This window comes from Uloborus diversus, chromosome 5, assembly GCF_026930045.1.
Source record: "Uloborus diversus isolate 005 chromosome 5, Udiv.v.3.1, whole genome shotgun sequence".
Classification (NCBI taxonomy): Eukaryota; Metazoa; Arthropoda; class Arachnida; order Araneae; family Uloboridae; genus Uloborus; species Uloborus diversus.
The window spans coordinates 106,154,459-106,175,342 of record NC_072735.1 but is presented as its reverse complement, the minus strand read 5'-3'; the positions used below and the strand labels follow the sequence as shown (position 1 = coordinate 106,175,342).

The window sequence follows — 20,884 nt, the reverse complement described above, 5'->3', positions numbered from 1 at the left end:
ATTTTCTAACTAGTATGTTGTGGCCATCACGAAACTTTCTTCTATATTTTTCCTTTTTCTGATCCCTCGCCATGCTTGAAAAAGAAGCAATATTCCTAACAAAAACAAAATTACACATGCAAAAGCTTGACGACCATCCCAATGTCTGAATTATTGCAAAAGCAAAGCAAAGAGCGAAAATTGAAAGTTATTTTAAAAGCCTTGCTTGAATTAATTACAAATATTTTATTTGTTAACAAACATAAGATGGCAACAGTTAAAAATTTTAAATCATTGAGATAATATTTCCGATCATTTCCATACAATTAAAATCACGAGAAATACGCAGACGACAATCTATTACGATTTATCTTTCTTATTGTTGCATTAATAAAGCTATTTTTATTCGCAAAAAAAAAAAAAAATCAACACCTCTTGGAGCGATTTTCGTCAAAATTGAACCAAAGCCTGTTTACATATGGATTCACATATATTCCAAATTTCAACCAGAACGTAGCATTACTTCTTGAGATAGGGCACTCACAATGGAAAAAAGGAACGGGCGATTGCGCTACCCCCTTTTTACTTTCTTCTATATCTAATATATAGAAGAAAGTATTGGATTCGTGCAAATTTTCGAATTTCGAATTTTGACGGATTCGAACGTTTTGAGGTGTGCTGAGTCCATTTCGACCATTTTTGGAAAATGTCTGTCTGTCTGTGTGTGTGTGTGTATGTGTGTGTGTATGTATGTATGTGTGTGTGTATGTATGTGTGTCACGTCTGTGTGTGACCAGTTTTTTGTGGCCGCTCTACAACAAAAACTACCGCATGAAATCGAACGAAATTTAGTACACATATGTGCCCCTATGTGAACTTGTGCCCATTAGTTTTTGGCGCGAATTCCTCCAAGGGGGGTGGAGCAATGGGACGTTTTTCGAGTTACGCGTGCTTGCTATTCCTCAGGAAGTAACTGGCGGAATCAAACAAAATTTGGTCCATATGTTGGTATTAACAGGAACAGGTGCTGATTCAATTTTGGTGTCAATAACTCAAACGGGGGTTGAACTATAGAACGTTTTTTGTCGTCAATTGTGACTGCTGTATCTCAAGAAATAATGAACGGAATGAAAGAAAAATTTATCGGCAAGTAACCCTTAGTGGGTATAAGAACTGATTTTATTTTTGTGTCAACAGCTAAAAAGGGGGTAGCGCAATCACCCGTTCTTTTTTCCCATTTTGAGTACCCTATCTAAAGAAGTAATGCTACGTTCTGGTTGAAATTTGGAATATATGTGAATCCATATGTAAACAGGCTTTGGTTCGATTTTGACGCCGATCGCTCCAAAAGGTGTTGATTTTTTTTTTTTTTTTTTTTTTTTTTTTTTTTTTTGCGAATAAAAATATTTTTATTAATGCAACAATAAGAAAGATAAATCGTAATAGATTGTCGTCTGCGTATTTCTCGTGATTTTAATTGTATGGAAATGATAGGAAATATTATCTCAATGATTTAAAATTTTTAACTGTTGCCATCTTATGTTTGTTAATAAATAAAATATTTGTAATTAATTCAAGTTAAGCTTTTAAAGTAACTTTCAATTTTCGCTCTTTGTTTTGTTTTTACAATAATTCAGACATTGGGATGGTCGTCAAGTTTTTGCATGTGTAATTTTGTTTTTGTTAGGAATATTGCTTCCTCGTCAAGCATGGGGAGGGATCAGAAAAAGGAAAAATATAGAAGAAAGTTTCGTGATGGCCACAACATACTAGTTAGCTGTTGACACCAAAATAAAATCAGCTCTTATACCCACTAAGGACTACTTGCCGATAAATTTTTCTTTCATTCTGTTCATTATTTCTTGAGATACAGCAGTCACAATTGACGACAAAAAACGTTCTATAGCTCAACCCCCGTTTGAGTTATTGACACCAAAATTGAATCAGCACCTGTTCCTGTTAATGGCAACATATGGACCAAATTTTGTTTGATTCCGCCAATTACTTCCTGAGGAATAGCAAGCACGCGTAACTCAAAAAACGTCCCATTGCTCCACCCCCCTTGGAGGAATTCGCGCCAAAAACCAATGGGCACAAGTTCACATAGGGGCACATATGTGTACCAAATTTCGTTCGATTTCATGCGGTAGTTTTTGCTGTAGAGCGGCCACAAAAAACTGTGACACACACACACACACATACACACACACATACATACACACACATACATACACACACACATACATACACACACACAGACAGACAGACATTTTCCAAAAATAGTCGAAATGGACTCAGCACACCTCAAAACGTTCGAATCCGTCAAAATTCGAAATTCGAAAATTTGCACGAATCCAATACTTTCTTCTATGTATATTAGATATAGAAGAAAGTAAAAATGGATGAAATGGACTACGCCCACCTCAAAAAGTTCGAATACGTCAAAATTCCAAACTCGAAAATTTGCACGAATACAATAATTTTTTCTATATATTAGATATAGAAGGAAGTAAAAAATTGATGAAGACGAAAAAAAAAGGCCTTTATTAGTTAATTAAAGATAAAAAAATCATTAAAAAATAAAAGTAAAAATATAATACGTGAAATGAAATGGAATAAAATTAATGTGTATTTGAATGATTTTGTGTTAATGATTAAGTAATAACTTACTAGAAACATTCGTTTGGGAATTTTTTTTTTCTTGGAATTAATTAATTGTAGTTTTGGGTTGCTTTTAATTTTCTTCTTATCCGAAATATCAAAGCTTCTGAGAATGTAATAACTTGTAAGAAAAACTACGTTTCAGAACATTATCGAGAGAAACTAATTACCATAGTTAATTAAAAAGGATTAAAGCCTGCACTTGAACGTCAAACTAATTGCTTTTGAGATTATTTCTCAAAGTAATAACGTTCATTTTAAAACCTTAAACGTTAAGAAGTAACGATAGCTTCTTAATTAGGCATCGTAAGCTGAACATTACTTGATAAAATTTAAAGATTTTCGTCAATAAAATGCATCAAGTGAAAATGATTTAACTTCACGCTTCAGAATTTCTTAATTAATCTCTTCAAAATTATATGTGATTTTTGCAGCAATTACTATCAACCTCACCATCACTTCATGGTAAAAAAAGTGAAGTATGGTAAAAAAGGCAACGGATTTTTTGTCGGAGTCGTGAAGTCGGAGTCAGGAGTCGAAGGTTTAAATTTCCAAGAGACTGAGTTGGTCATTTTCCTTCAAGGTCTGATTTTCAGGTAAACAAATCGGAGTCAGAGTCGAAGGCTCAAAAATTCCTGGAATCGGAGTCGGTCATTTATCCTCCGACTCCGCAGCCGTGATGATTAAGCATTAGAAATTTCTGATACCAGAAAATGAGGTAGAGACGTAGTCTTTGGTTGCTGGATTGCATGCAGGGGCACCCCAAATTTAAATACTCGGGAGTGCGGGAATTCTGTATATATGCCGAATGGAACTCTAAATTTTGCCAAATGATGATAATTTTGCCGAATGGAAATCCAATTTTTGCCACATTACGATAATTTTGCCAAATGGAGCTACAAATTTTTTCGAATGGTGATAATTTTTCCAAATCGAACTCTAAATTTTGCCGAATGATAATAATTGTGCCGAATGAAAATCCAAATTTTGCCGAATCGTCAGATAACTTTGCCAAGGACTTTGTTAAGGAATTTTTTGGAAGGTCACAATGACCTCCCATCAACTGCGTGGAAAAATATCTGAAAATAATCAAGGCGGTAAGTTGGAAAACGTTTTGTTGTTCTGAACTTAAATATGTAAGTACCTACATTGTAGAGTTAAAAATTGAATATAAAACGCTATCTACAAATCAAGTTTATGTTTGATTAATTATGTAGAAGAAATCACAAAAAATGTTTTGGAATGTATTTTTGAAAAGTCTTGTCCGTTATAGTCGAACATTTACCAACTAATTAAAAACTCAAAACTCATGGACTGTAGTTTCTAGTACTTAATTTTAGTGTCTTCTAATCTCTACGTGGATTTCAGTGGAACTCGTACATCTTAGAAAACATGCGTGCTCTTTCGATTTCGTATTGCATCACACGCAGCGTCCTCTATACTTTAATTGCAATAAAAGGGGACTTAAATTTGAACTTTCTCCCGGCCCATTAAAACTGCAAATTTCAATTTAAAAAAATATCAAAGAATGATTCATTTCACTGTAACTCTTTTACGCAAACGAAACACAGGTACTCAATAAAACACAAATTGTACGCAAAACAATTATTCAACGCACAGTTAGTAAATTATAACACTGTTACTAATTTGGTGGGACGCAAGTGTGTCGAACAGTCCTCGTTAAACTTTTACCATTTGGCAACAATAATTTAATTACACGTATTTCTTCATTCTTTCCCGGAAACACTCAGGCGATCTTAGCTATTAACCATTTAGTTACGGGAATGCTTTCCTCTTTAATTATTACGATGGTACCTAATTTCTCGTTATTCTTTTTAAAAATCTCTTTGAATCTCTGCTGAAGATCCCTCCAACGTTACCAAATCAGCAGGTTAATCTTAAGGAACCTTTACTACTCAGAAAGTTCATTTTCGGATATTTTTCATGAACTAGGTTTGACTACCGAGCTGATTCGTCTACCAAGCAAATGTGACCTGGAGACAAAACCTGAAAATCATTAGGGTCTGAAATCATAGGACAGAGGCGCCTTGAGTTTAGAAAACCTTCAATTTGAACTACAACTGTAGAAGCTCTTCTAGCATTAATTTACTGGCTCCTGCAATCCGTTTGAAATGAAATTTGAAAGATTTCACGCCTTCCTTCGAAAGGCCTACATTAAGCTTTTACCTTTAATTTATGAATTAAACAGCACTATTACTATTGTACTCTCCCTGGTGCGCTACATTTAACTTTACTACCACTTTCTTAGCAATTTTAGCTTCTATAAGAGAGCATCTACCTTCAGCTTGATTATTGACTATTCCAGACTGATTAGTCAAGGGACAAGGACGAATCTACAGCTTCTGGAGGATGACATAACCATGCTGTCGTATTGCATGTAATTCTGCCTTAACCCTGGCTAAATGGCGGTAACTTATGGTTTATTTAACCATAATCTAGTTCTATTTTGGTACTTACCCTTACTAACCAGATACTGTAAAAAAATGAAAACAAAAAACAACTGCCTTATTAAGAAGAATTCTAAATTGGAAATGGTGTAAGAATTATCTGACTCTTTCTGAAAAAAGCGGATGCTTTTGCTAAAGTCATCTATCATTGTGTAATTAATCATTTTCTTTATGAAAAATTATAAACTAATATTTTAAGTTAGTTTTTTGTCGTTTCAAGCATTTTTCAGATTTTCCGGGGAGTTCGCTTTTGAATTAAAAGCATTTTTACTGTAGAAGTATAAAAGTATTTTATTCTAAGCTAAAGAACGGAGTGGATAAAATTGGCTTGCACTCAAAACATATGTGGCGCTGTTCCAAGATTAGGCCAAGTTAAACAATGGAATTAAAAGTTCAGAAGTTATCAAAATAAATATTGAAGCTACAACTTGTGTCCTTTCCTTTGAAAGGAAATTGAAAAATAACGTCTGAAAGAATTGGGTGGTTTCCTTCAGTCAAAAGTACTACTTTTTGTCACTGAAATTGATAGAATAAGCAAAAAAATAATAATAATAATAATAATAATAACATGGACCCAAAAATACTTTAATTTTCCCAACAGTTATTTTTAATTATTTTTTTAAATGTCCGATTTTCCAAACAAGGCGTGGTCTTGATGACGTCACAAATAATGCATTTTGGCGCATCTTTCTACCACGTTTCCACGTTATGATAATCAACAAGCGAATCAAAAGTTGCGCTCTACACTTGCTATCAACCATATCGTTGCCAATACAAGTGAGTAAAGATGCGAATTAAATATTTTGCTCTATGAATGGCAATACTGAATGGCATTTCATCATTTGTGATGCCATCGGCAAGATTCGTTAACAGTAAAAGCGCACTAATTAAAGTATTTTTTTTAAATATTAAACTTAAATAAGTTATTTAAAAAATCATCAGATCCTATGTTTTTAAGCATGCTCTTTCAGAAAAAAAAATACTTTTAAAATTTTGGAAATGACCCCATTAGTGGCTAAGGTATTCTTTGCGTCATTCGAGATTTGCGCAAAATATAAATGTACAAAATTAAAGAGTATTAGTTCTAAAAACCATTCAGAGTGGATATAATAAACGAATTGAGAACTATCCTCCACTTTGGTTAATGTTGAGCCATGTCAGAAATGTGCTGCAAAATAAATTTGAATAAAATTATTGCAATTTTGAACTAGAAAATAAAATTTTTTGAATAGTTAAAAGCTCTTCATATTTTTTATTTTACAACATCACAATGACTATTGCAAGATAGGGGACGAAATATTTTTTAACAACTTCAAATCAACATTCAATAAAAGCTTTCAAAAGTTAACTACAGACATATTAGAAGATACAATAAGCTGCGTAGAGTAATTCCATTTTAATTAAATAAATAAATTGAGAAACTGATATGTTAACACAACTATTTTGTATCATACATGTTTTAACTGTGAGAGTGATGTTTAATTTTAGTCCTTATTTAACTTAATTTTAGTTTAATTTTAGTTCTATATTAACTTAAGCACAGTGGGTCTTTTGCAATTCGTTTTGAAAACAAATAGATTAAAACTTAAGAAGTGAAGCAAAGTGGATTCATATGTTTCACTATTCTGTAACTCAGAGTCAGAGGAACGTAAATCACATTATGATAATTTTACAGTGGAAAGGAAAAACTTTCTCCTGGTGCATGCAAAAGATGGGTCGCGCGCTCTTTTAACACAGGTAAAAAATTGAAAAGGATTTCTTTTTAAGAACTACGTTCACATGGCTCGATGTGGGATAGGTTTCTACATACAAAGCCCTAATAAACAAAAAACCACAATTTATGGACTTACGTGAGGTACAGAATTAACTCAAAGTGGATGCATTTGTTTCAAAGTAAAATCTAAGTAATTCAACTGATATTATATTGATAAAGTACCGGATATTATATTGACAAAGAACCAGTAGTCCATATGCCACCAAAACTATATATAATGAACAGATTCTCACCGGGAATCAGACACTTCTAGCAACTTGGAGCGAAAGACAAAACATGTTACCATACCTCAAAGTAATTGAGAACTTTAAGAGTATGCACGTTGAAAACTAAGTTGCTATTTTTGAAACGGAGACTAGAAAAAATAATTGAATACAGAAAATATGTAATTTCTTACGTACCGATGTTTTCCATTACAGGATTTAAGGAAGATGGCATTTCAAAGAAACTGCATCGTTACGTGGGAGCTGCGTGATTTAAAATCTATTGTAAAGGTAAAAATATTCCATTCCATATTATTCATTGTTTTTGGCTTTATGCACGTAGCCTTGCAGATTTAAGTAGGACGGAGCTATAAAGATTCACAATGCATGTAACAAGAATAGATCGGAAAATATGACGCCATCTTTCTCCTAAAAAAAGGTCTTGTAGATGGAAAAGGTGACCGAAAATGGAAAAGATTGAATGATTTATTCCCCATTAAAAGCTACACGACATTTTATTGGCTCATTTTTATTCATTTCATTGTGATACCTCAAAATTTGTGATGACGCTAAATAGAGAACTAAATTACTTTACAGCTTTATTCCAATTCGTCTAGCAAAGTTTTTTTTTTCAAAGTATTTTCACTTTTAAGATTAAAAAAAAGTACACTGTTAACAGTAGCGTTGCTAACACGTTTTCCACCCGGGGCGATAAATTTTGGTGTCATCACAAAATAATAATAATAATAATAATAATAATTAAAGGAACAAGTTCATGTAATTTTCATAAATAAATTTTTATTCACATCGTGCAACTAAAGTTAACGCTAAAATGCACGACGAAAGCTTTCTAAATGTGTTTCATTCATAACTCATTTCTTTTGCATTGAAAAAGGCGTTCCTCGTAACGCCGAAACACGTGCTGCCGTAATCCGTAATTTTGTGCAGCTAAACGTTGTTATTTCTTATTTACCTTTCAAGCTTCAATTTAACCCTTAGTTCAAAAGTATTCAAATATAGTCCCTGATTTGGGACAGGGAAAGGATTATTTTAACATTTTTCAATTACGTAAGAAGATTAGTAAAATATAGTACGAATTTGTGAGCTACGTATTTATCCTTTTCTCAGGAATAAATTTGCTAATAATATTGGAATCAATCATTGCAACTTAAATACTGAGCTGAGGTGAACCAATTTGCTCATTAGCGAATGATTTATTTCAGCTTCAACTATATTTATAGTGGTAATCCCACGTATAATTCAAGATCGATTAATCGTTTGAGGAGCTATCAAATATTCAATGAATGAACGCACAACATATCTGGAAATAGGTAATGGTATCTCAGCTGTGTATCGCTCCCTATGCACAGCCATTTCAGTGTAATGGAAGGTTTCCTGACGTCAACGCTTCATTATCCTTCCAATCATGTTAATGACTGATGGTGGGAACATTCTGACGTTTTGACGAAGAGAATGAAGGAAGAAGTTTACATTGCGATTGTGCAGTGGTTTTTTTGAGTTGGTTATGAATAAAGAAGGATTTAGGTTCAACAGATGATTGAAAGAAAAATAGATAATTAAGCGTTAAACAGTCTCGTCATTTCGAAAGTTTCCAGGAGGAAGGAGGGGGGGGGGGGTATGTACTCCGTCCATATTTTGTTAAAAGACTACAAAAACCACGCCGACATAGGTATAAACGCATTGATTTCTCAAAGCCAGGATCCAATATCCCTATTGCCCTCCCCCCAACCAGTTTATTAATATGCCAAAAATACTGCGGTTAGCACGGAAAGATTTCCTGCTGATGAAAGGCGTCTTTCGTTAAAAATATAACAAAGAATATTCTTAGAGACCCATATGTTTGCGTCATCGACAAAATTAATAGTTGAAGGTTATTGATAACAGAATGTAGTAATTACTATTATTGCAATTTAATGGTCCCCAAAGCACTACTTGTCATTTAGGGAATCAAACGAATACAACTGTCTCTTAATCCCCGACTTTGAGAAGTATAATGAGTGGGCGCATGTTTTTCGTTATTTTAAAAATGTATTGTTTGCTGAGCAGATATCTTTTACTCCCTTCTCTCTGGAAAAAATTGAAATGACAGTTCTATTATGGTGTACAAAAAAAAGGGTTCATTCAATAACTGTCCGGCTTGTAAAATGCATCTTTGCAACTTTAAGGTGTTTTGCCGATGTACATAGCGTTCAACATAAATTCCATGTTATAATGAATCAAAGGTAACAGGGCAGCGGTTTGGGAGGGGATACCAGACCTATAGTAACAGGGCCCGGAGCTTTGGGGGGCCCGTACGATCATGAAACCGTTTTTCCAATAATAATGTCAAAATTTCATCAAAAAAAAAAAAAAAAGCTATTTCAGGAAACATTTATTGAGTTTCTGAATTTCTCAGAAAAAGCGAGATTTGATATTATTCAAGATTTGATAAATTCCCCCCAAACAATGCAATGCAATTTTAAACAATTCATTTTCAAGTTAGTAAGCGTATGAGTGAGATAAAATGAAGTAACGGTAAAAAAAAAAAAAAAAAAATACAATGGCGGGGGGGGGGGGGGTATTGGGAAAGGGCTCCGAAAAATTTGTACCGGGCCCCATTGCTGGTAGCGACGGCCTTGAAGGCAACTCTTGGATTCATTCCAAAAATAATGCTCAAGCTTTACTTTTCAGCAAAAATTAAAGCGACAAAATTAATAATTGTTTTGACGAAAACAGGTAATCTAAGCAGGTTAACTATCATAGTAGGCCTCGTTTCAGAATGCAAAACTATTTTTTAAAAAATTATTTTATGTTCTAATCGTTCTACAACTTTAGGATAAAATTCATCTCGCGCAGCGTTTTCAAAGCTTTAAAATGCTGAAAATAGACAAAAGGTACGACATTTCTTCGTTGAGATATTTTCAAATTTACGGTTTTGCTTAAAATAAGAACAAAACCAAAACCTGCTCGAATTTTCTAATGAGATTACGCATGTTACTTTCCTAAGGAGATGATTAAATTTTGAGCCAATTCATTCCAATCCTTTAAATAGCGTGGATAAAACTGAATACATATCTTGATTTCGTGTAGAATAATACTTCTTTTGTAAATTACAGTGAGCATTCAGAGTCTGTGACAGATAAGGAAACACAACTTTTACAGGTCTTCATGGACTACCACTGAGAATTAATCATCATCATAGAAATCTCCTGGCATAGTGTTAGTTATTGCATCCATAAATCTTCAAGATTGGGGTATGACGCTTAATTTTGCAATCGGTGACTAATGAAGTGTCAAGTGTGGTTAGTGGGGTACGCATGCAAATTTGGCAGACCTAAATCATCAAGATTGAGGTCTGATGACTACTTCGCAGTCTGTAACTAATGACGTGTCAAACGTGGTTATTGAGATATGTATGCAAATGTGGAAAATCTGACAACACTTCTGCAGTTCTACTTGAAAGAAGCACACGAAACGTACGAGCTTGCATTGTCACATAGATAAAGTTCTTTGACAAACGGCTTTCTGACAATCTATGTGTAGGAACGACTTTATATCTAGTTTGCAGAGCAAACGTAATATCTATTAATTTCTGAGCTGTCAATGTCGTAGGAATGAAGATTAGAAAAGATTTCTATTAAATATTTTACCGTACCACGATTTAAATTTAAACGTTTGAGTACCGACGCTTTGACATGATGTTCTGTCAAAACCAGCAACGTGATCTGAAGGCAAAACGTTGATGATGATTGCGACCACAGTGAAACGGAGCTTAAGGATGTTGATCCAAATTTCTGGTAATATATCGGTTAAAAAAAGGGCATAACGTAGAAAAGTGAAAATTCCAGCTTAAATAAAAATAAGCTGCTTGACCTTAAAAGGTTTTCGGATCACTTTCGACAAAGAAAATAAACGTCTAAATTGCCTTATAGTACAGTGCTCTTTAGCAAAGATGTAAGCTAAATGATTGGTTGCTAGTTAGAGACGTCCCGATGGGAGGTAAAAGGAGGCCACTGTGACCATTCACAAAAATTTTCATGGCAAATTTTATCTGGCGATTCGGAAAATTTAAAGACATTATAGCAATATTGAAATTTTTAGATGCCCGAGTGCTCCTTTCTTTACATTAGATGTAATGCATTCCAGTATTTTATCAATCTGCAAAATTTGAAGTTCCTTTCAGTAAATTGACAATTTTCGCCCTATCAAAAATTGAAGTTTTTGGACCCCTGTTGCTGGTGTTTAATCTTTGAAAGATGTCCATAACCAAAAATGTGAGTTTTCTACCCTTCCTCAAGAAATTCGTTTTTCAATTTTATCGGCCGCCTGAAAATTGTACGCCAGGCGATCATTTTAATTTGAAAGTGAATTAAAAGCAGTTCATTCGGCATCCGTTGCTGAACGACTGTATTAAATTCCCATTGGTATACTATTCACTATGCCTAAACAGTTAGGGGACACAAAAAGGGGAATTTAAGAAATCGGAAAAGACACAATGAATCTGTATAACATTGTTCAGAATTTTTTGTTAGCTTCACTTCGAAACAAACTTTAACAAAAACCCTTAAAAAGGATTAAAAATCTGTGTAAAAGACCCTCTTTAATTTCTGTAAAAATATTCGGGGATGTTTCAGCATTTGTAAAATATCTCTATTAGTTAAAACGTAGGAGTGTCCATAAATGATGTCACACTTTGTTTTCAACTTTTTTGACCCCTCCTCCACCCTATTGCCAAAGTTTCACACTTTACCATACTCCCGCTCTTTGTTACATGTCACGCTATTTTTTACTGTCCTAATTTTATAAAAAGAAAAATGCTTTGCGTCACATTTCTTGTTACTCATTCACTGTCACGAACTGTCACAATTTCACGAACCCCCTCCTCCACCCTCAAAGCAAGACATTATTTGTGGTCAGCCCCATAGAATAAAAATATAATGTTACAGAACTAAGATTCACTATTTTTATCAATATGTTTCTAAAATTGAAATAGTATCTTCGCTGAGTTGCGAAGCTGAAACAATACTTTACTGGGAAAAATCGTTTTATCGAATTACATAAAAAATGAAAACTTTAAATGAATTTACTACCTAAAATTTAAAAGATTCATTTGATTTTAAAACTATTATCAACGATACTTATTTTTTACAAAATTATTTTCGAAAGAGGACTTTTTCCAAAATTTACAACATAGTCTGTATGTGCAAGATAATGCGCAACATACATTTGAAGTTGCGGATCTGCGACATGAGTTTTTAATTTTGTAACTTTTACAATGGCAACATTTTGGAGGATTTCAAAAGTTAAAAACCGAAGATGTAGTCACATCTATAGTCGGGGCAAAGCTAACTTGGTAGTGTTGTGAAAGCTCCGCAGATCCTAAACACACTATTCGAACGCAAGCGCAACCAGGTTAGGTTTTACCCTAACTATAATGTGTTTTTTTTTTTTTTTGAGCAATCACGATTGCTTATTGTTCTCATTTGACCGTTTTTGGTGTCCGTGCCTTTTTCAACTTGGACCAGAAGCTTTTGCAGCACCACCGCCCACCGTCCTCTGCTGGCGGCGCGGCGCGGCTGCTCCGGTTTTGAGCTATCCGATCTCCTGGTCGGACGCGTCCATGTCCTACACATACGCACGTTCACACACATGACTTCACACACATACACTCACACACGCCTACGTGCATACACACAGGTCTACGCACACAAACAACTATGCACACGTAACCGCCCAGGAAGAGAGGCAGTCTTGGGGGGGGACAGGAGCCGTTTCTAGAAACAATAACTCCAATGAGTAGGGTCCTGTCTCAGTTCATGATTGCAAAAAACATAATTTGGATTCAAAATTTCAGAATTCAAATTAATTTTCTTTTTTTTTTTAACTGAGGTTAAAAATACCAGTTTATAGCCTACTTTTATGTAATTTTCTAGCTCTGTCATTAATGTATTTATAGCTATTTTGAATGGCAAATAAGATATTCTGCAATTGAAGACCGTGGTACAAGAAACAAGAAGTTACTTTTTGCGACGGATAAGCTCCCACACATAACAATTAATTATGCACAGGTAATATTATATTTTGATAAAATGTCTTTGAAAATGGTTTCATAGTGACAAATTTCAACATGAAATTGAATATTTGGACAAAATCCTAAAAAAATAGCATTTTAAAACGTGTTTCTTTTCGTGATTCCTGGAAGTTTTTTTAAGTGGATCTGTCCTCCTCTTGGACCGAGACCTTCAATTACTTTTGTCATATCGTTTGTTACAGGGCCTAGGTTCTAATAATAACAATAAAAAAGTACACAGCCGTAATGTCTTCGAAGCTCATTATTAAACGTAAATAGTCTAAATTCTATCTAATAAGAAAATTCCCACATAAAACTAAAAAATATACCAAAGCTGAGCTCGTGTGAGCTCTCAGGCAAAGTAAGGTTTGTTTTTTACGTTTAATGTTAAACTAGTGTAAGAAGATAAAAATCTTCCAAAATAGTAATGCAGGAATTTTTTTTTCAGTTCAATGAATTAACTTCAAGAGTTTCTTAAGAACCATTCTCACTCAGAGCAAAAAGAATTTTAAAAATCTTACCTGCGTTTCATTCTGTGTCTCTTTGAAAGTTCTTGATGAATTACTTCTATGGCGGTTTTTACGATTAAAAGTTAGATAAATGCATATTACTTGTTTCTATGGCATTCATTAAAATGACCTAAGAATTTTAACGTGTATTTTATTCGTATCTGACTCTTGGAAAGAAGAAGTATATTTCAAACTTTATTTCGAACACGTTATTTTAAGGAATAGAATAAAAGACGATATCATATCACGTTCATGGAGTCAATAATTATGCACGTTTTCGACAAGTGATCATGCTTTTTGAAAATTTCATATTTTACCGCTCTTGACTTAATTTATTTGTAAATTCCACATTCAAAAAGTTAATATTTATATTTCGGTAGTAGATTGAATTCCTACGCAGCTATTTTTATCGCCAGAAACCTCACAACAGAGCAGCAAAGAAAGAAGAACCGTTCTCTGAAATTCATACTGCATCCTCTTGCAATATTTATTGCTTTCATCGGAGAAAGTGGGTAAGCATTTGATGAGCTGGTTTGCCCAGCTGATCTAACGGTACTACTGAAATGCCAAACAAGCTTTTATTTCGAACGGGTCAACGAATCCTAAAGCACATCATTGCCGGGTGGGTTGACAGTAGAATGCAATGCAACGGAGCTTCCTGCAAGGGTTGCCGCTGGGACTTTCATGCGCCAAATTTTACTCGCCAAAATTGAGTCGAGAAAACGAAGCCCCATCCCCGTCTCTCTCTTTTTGAGCAATTACTCTAAGACAGGTGAAATTTGTTTTTGGGTGTTTTTTTTCTCCCTTTTCTTTTTAATCTGAGCTATAAATGTTCAACCTTTAGTGTCGCAATTCGTTTTGCGAAATGATGGTACGCACTAGCATAGAACGTTTCAGAATGCATATTTCAGCTGCAGGAAATTTCTCTGAAGTATTGTGCAATATCCAATTATGTATTACTTATTTTCGGTCAGGTAGCGGTGCCCCCCCCCCCCAAGTTCAATGGCGCAATCCCCCCTCCCAAACAAAATTCCAAACCCTCTTTCCCTTTTCATTTTTTATCTTCAACTTATTTTATTTATGTTTTTTAAATATTTTGCATTTATTTATTTTTTAATATTATGTATTCATTTATTTTTAATCATTATTATTATTATTATTTTTATTAAAAAAGTTATGTGCTACGCCAATGACGCACACGCGTACACACACACACTTTAAATAAATAAAATAAATAAAATATAAGCAGAATGAACTGAAATAAAATAAAATAAATAATTAAATTAAAAAAATAAATCAATAAATAAATTCAAATAAATAAATAAACAATAAAAAAAATCTCCCCCAAAATTTAGATGGCGCCAGCCACAAGTCAAAAATTGTCGATTTTGAGTTATATACATGTCCTGGTTTATTTTATTAGTTCTATAAAAATTCAAGTCAGCCACAAACGAAAAAAAAACTTTTATTTTTTAGATGTGTCAGTTTGTTACTATAAGAATTTAAGCTAACGCTCATTACTTTTAAATTGATTTTTCTTGAAAAACAGTTTTGCAGAAGTTGCAGTGTTGTACTAGGTGTGCGATGTGTATCCCAGCCAATTTTATAGCATTTTTTGGGAGAGGGGGGAATAGCAGGCAGCGAGCTGCGCGATTGAAGTTTTTAGTGGATTTTATGCAGGTTTCAATCTTATTTTTTTCTTGGGGGGGGGGGGGGGGAGTCACGTTCTTGGGAGGCACTCCGTAATGTATGAGAGTTCCCGCAATCACCTTTGGGGGAGGCACCCTTGGTTATGAATAAGCTTCTATTTTAATTCTTTCATTGAAGAAGCAATTATTTGAAAACAAAAAATCACTTTCATGAAAAAAAAAAGGAGGTTTTTTGAAAACAATACTAAAAACTCAGATGCAGCAGATGTGTGGCCAACAAAAAATTTTGAACTCTAATCAATAAAAATATTAAGTCAAAATAAAAGTCAACAGAAAATAGTTTACCTCCTTACGCTATCCGAAATCAGAGTAGGAACAATAAGCAATCTTCTTTGTTATTCAATTAAACTGAGTGTTAGTATGTATTAACGCTCTTTAGAACCATTTTAGAATCATAATAGTGCAATAATTTGTACAAATGTTGATAAAATTCCGATAAGTTTGCAAACTGCAGCTGCCTTTTGGTTAACTTCATATATATATATATATATATATATATATATATATATATATATATATATATATATATATATATATATATATATATATATATATATATATATATATATATATATATATATATATATATATATATATATATATATATATATATATATTTAGACACACGGCAGTGTGTCAGTCAAGTTCGGAAATCAGGCGACACATCTGCCAGTGTGTATCTTACACGAACCATTTCAAGCTACTTTTGACCCCCTCATTTCTCAAAAACTATTAAATCTACGTACTTGAAATTTTGTATATCTAATAGAGCTGCATAGTAGACCTATAATCCTAAATTTCATGAGTGTACCTCTTTTAGTTATGGAATTATTAAGATCTGAAAAGTGTCATTTTTAACACTGACACACTCACTCACTCATCAAAATGTTTACGAACTTCCAAGTGTCTCACATACTTGAAATTTGGTATAAAGATAGATTTTCATGCATATGTAAAGGGAAAAATCTAAAAAGTAAAAAAAAAAAACTACATTAAGGTAGCAAAAAATTACGCTATTTTTTATGAGCATCACGGCGTAATCACTTTACCGCGCGATTGCAAAATATTTCGCCAAATAAATTAAAACAATAGGGCTCGTCAAACGTTGCCAATACAAGGTTGTTGATGTTTTAAAGTAACAATTAAATTTCTAACCAAAATGGGGCTTTAAACCCGCTAAAATGAAAAATGATCCATAAAATTGAAAATCTAGAGCTAAGCCTTTAAAATAAAAATTAACCAGCTTTAAAATTTATAAAATCTTTAGATCTCAATTAAATGCAAAATTTTACAGGAGGAGCAAAAATGGCAGCAATAATTTCAACAATTGAGAAATATTTTCGCCAATTCTGCATAGTTTACGATCTACGTTATGATTATACCCCTGAACAATAAATTCCAGACAGATTTTGAGATGAGTCAGCAATTTTCCTAATTGTCGACAAATCTGAGGACGTCAAAGACCAAGAACTAATGTACTTTGGCCTTGCTGATAAATGGGAAAAACAGACGATTACTGCTTAAAATTGGCGATCGCACCAAGTCCTCAGCTATCGAAATATCTTCAAAACTTCTAATAAAGAGAAACCGCAAACCAGTGAACCGTAAAAGCAGGGGAAAAAAAAGGAAATCATATAGTTCTATACGCTTTTGCACTTATAATCGTCTGAATTAGAACATAACCTTTGATTTAGCTTTTCAAAAAGTAATGATATCCCAACAAAACATAAATGTGAAAAAGAAGCCATGTTCGGTCGAAATAAGGTTCGAGGTAGATTGTGTCCCCGACAAAAAGTAGTTCAGATCTAAACTGTTACCAAGTTCCATAGCAGTTCCACATAGGTATTGGATTTTCCCATGTTCTTCAATTCATTTAGAAAACAATTTTTCACTTTCTTTGATAATGGATTTAAAACTTGGCAAGTTTGAAAAAAAAAAAAAAAAATAGCGATGACTAGAACTTGCCGCAAGTTTAAAATCCATTATCAAAGAAACTAAAAAATTGTTTTCTAAATGAATTGAAGAACATGGAAAAATTCAACATCTATGTGGAACTGCTATGGAACTTGGTAACAGTTTAGATCTGAACTATTTTTTGTCGGGGACACAATCTACCTCGAACCTTATTTCGACCGAACTTGGCTTCTTTTTCACATTTATGTTTTGTTGGGATATATATATATATTGTAAAATTTCACGAACAATGTTTTAGAAAAAAAATCCAATTCCTGCATCTCCTCTGCAATATTACTTGCTCCTCTTTTAGCATGTTATTTCATTGTTAATCTTTGATAATATAATTAAGCGGTTCTATTAGGCCAAGGAAAGATTTCGAAATTGACCCTGACTTCATAGCATGTACCTTCTAACTTGATGCAGTTAGTACAAGAGAGATATTTTAAGGCATATCATGTTTAAATATAATGCTCTGGACAATGCACTGAGCAGGGGATGCTGAGAGCCACCCTACCAAACTTAAATTTTAGGAGGGTGGAAATTTCAATTTGCTGAATTGAACTCCAAGTTTTAACGAATGATGATAAGTTTGCGGAATGGAACTTCATATTTCGCAGAATGATTAAAATGGTGTCGTTTCCAAAAAATTAAAAGCATTTTTTTTCTGAAAGAGTATGCTTAAAAATATAGGTTCTGACATTTTTACTTCCTTTTACAAAAAAGGAAGTATTGTATTCGCGAAAAAATTTTCACTCAAAAATCGCCCTTAATTTCCATTTTGCTCACCCCCAAATGAATGTTGAGTTTTTTTTTCGATTCGACCACATGCGGAAAAGTGCCTAAGAATGTATAGACACGCGAAATATCCATTTTGACCATCACCGAGGTAATTACAACGACTTTTCTCGTGACGTCTGTATGTATGTGCGTATGTGTGTATGTGCGTATGTGCGTATGTGCGTATGTGCGTATGTATCTCGCATAACTCAAAAATGGTATGTCCTAGAAAGTTGAAATTTGGTACATAGACTCGTAGTGGGGTCTAGTTGTGCACCTCCCCTTTTGGTTGCTTTCGGATGTTCCTAAGGGGGTCTTTTGCACCTTTTTGGGGGGAAATCATTGTTAATATCAATGCAAACTTAAGTGGTGTTATAATTTGGTAAACACTTGGTGACGTATCGCCAAGCTTTTGGTCGCCAAGTTTTTACGCCAACTTGGCGACGATTTTTTTTTTTAAATAACTTGGTATTAACTTGGCCACCGATGGAAATATTTAGAGACATTGAATCACATTATTTTTATTTATTTTTGAAAGTACAGTAATTCATTTTCAAAATTATTTTTTGGCAACAGGGGAAAAACAAACGATTTCTTTTTTCTTACTTTTTTTTTTTACTTAAGTATTATTTTCCCGAAAGAATTTTCACTCAAAAATCAACCTTAATTTCCATTTTGCTCACCCCCGAATGAATGTTGAGTTTTTTTTTTTTTTTTTTTTCAAATCGAACACATGGATAAGTGCCTAAGAACGTATAGACACCCGAAATATTCATTTTGACGATTCCCGAGTTAGTTACAACGAATTTTTTCGTGACGTCTGTACGTACGTATGTATGTGCGTATGTACGTATGTGCGGATGTGTGTATGTGCGTATGTATGTCGCATAACTCAAGAACGGTATGTCCTAGAAAGTTGAAATTTTGTACGTAGACTCCTAGTGGGATCTAGTTGTGCACCTCCCCTTTTGGTTGCATTCAGATGTTCTTAAGGGGGTCTTTTGCCCCCTTTTGGGGGAAATCATTGATAATTTTGATGTAAACTCAAGTGGTGTTATAATTTGGCGAACACTTGGCGATATATCGCCAGTCTTTTGATCGCCAAGTTTTGTCGCTAACTTGGTGACAAATTTGGCGATTTTTTTAAAGTTTTAAATCTGGTTTCAATTTGGCCACTGTAGGAAATATTTACAGAGTAAACTATTAAATCACATTAAAATTACCAATAATGGGAAAATGACATGAAATTGGAGTAAAAGGAAGTCATGTGATTCACACATCAGCTCGTTTTAAATAACTTGACTAAGTTTAATATTAAAAATAATAATAATAATAATCGTTGCGCTTTCATTGTTTACGCTTCTGCCGATGATATCACAAATGATAAAATGTCATTTACTGTTGTCATTCGTAGAGCGGAATATTTTATTCGCATCTTTACCCACGTGTACTGGCAAAGATATGGTTGATGGCAAGCATAGAGAGCAATTTTTTTTTTTATTCGCTTCTTGATTATCATAGCGCGGAAATGCGGTAAACAGATGCACTAAAGTAAATCATTTGATACGTCATAAAGACCACGCCTTATTTTCAAATTTGGACAATTAAAAAAATTAATTAAAAATTAAACGTTGGGAAAATGAAAGATTTTTCTTGCTCCATGTTATTATTATTTATTTATTTATTTTTTTTTGACTTATTCTATCAATTTCAGTGACTAAAAGTAATACTTTTGACTGAAGGAAACAACCCCATTGTGCCGAATCAAATTCAAATTTTGCCGAATCGTCAGACAAACTTTGTCTAATAAGAAAATGGTTGGAAGGTCACAGTGACCTCTCGTCACCTCCTCTCAGGGAACGCCTAGCTCTAAGAAACTTTCACCGGATTGCCGAGATACATTAACTACGCTGCGAAAAGAATTTATTAGCTTCCAGCTAATAGCTAGTGCTACAGTCAACCGCACTCCGGCCGACCAAAAGCTGTGTTAGATACATACATAGCAAACCTATTTTTTCCAAGCTTTTCAGTTTCATTCTCTAAAAACATCAAAACATCTTAACTGCATTTTCACAAGAATAAATCCGAAGTTTTAAAAAACTTAAGCCGTAAGCTTTACGTAAGTATGGCGTAACGGAAACCATATGGTGAAAACATAAACCACATTTTCGCCGATTTGGCTTTCTAATTCTGGAAAGGTTAAAACTCCTTCAAAAGTTTCCTTATTTTAAGTTCATAAGTAAGTGCAACAATACTTAATTGATCAATATGTCAAAATAGCTGGAATTTTTTCTACTAGGTCTATCAAAAATGAACGCATGAACCTTTTGAGACATTAGCTATTGAACAAAAATATTTTTTCCCTTGAGCTGTTTTAAACATAAAAATAGAATTGAGTCGCAAATGCATATTTTTTTCGAAATAAAATTGGTGACGCAATCCATTTTACACAATGGATTATTCGTTTAAGGAAGTGGTGAGCAACCAACAGCCCACGGGCCAGATCCAGTCCGCTAATCTGATCCGTGTCGCCCGTTGTTTTGTTTAATGTTGCAAATAGAAAAGCACGATTATTGAAAATGTTACATTTCGCAGAAGATCGTTTCTGAAAAACGGATGCATTTGATTAAAAAAGCTTAGGAATGATAACAGTAGTTATTGGTTCTTAATTTTGTTTCCTTTTCCATATTTTCTAAAATTAATAAGAAAAATTTTAAATATTTTGAAATTTTACATATGTTCTGGCCCACAAGAATCATTTTAATGTAGGGTGCGGCC

At 33.7% G+C, this 20,884-nt stretch overlaps 1 protein-coding gene across 3 annotated transcripts in view; it reads right to left on the bottom strand.

Moving 5' to 3' along the window:
* LOC129222732 (dual 3',5'-cyclic-AMP and -GMP phosphodiesterase 11-like) overlaps positions 1–14,279 on the bottom strand; it is a 166,847-nt gene extending 152,568 nt beyond the window's left edge. For 2 of the 3 annotated variants that reach the window (XM_054857264.1, XM_054857266.1), the window contains exon 1: positions 13,677–14,279. The gene's annotated coding sequence lies outside the window, so the exon portion shown is untranslated. Of the gene's footprint in view, positions 1–7,115; positions 7,223–13,676 lie in introns of those variants that run through there. The other variant, XM_054857265.1, reaches the window with a different exon arrangement.
* Between the last annotated feature and the right edge of the window lie 6,605 nt (positions 14,280–20,884).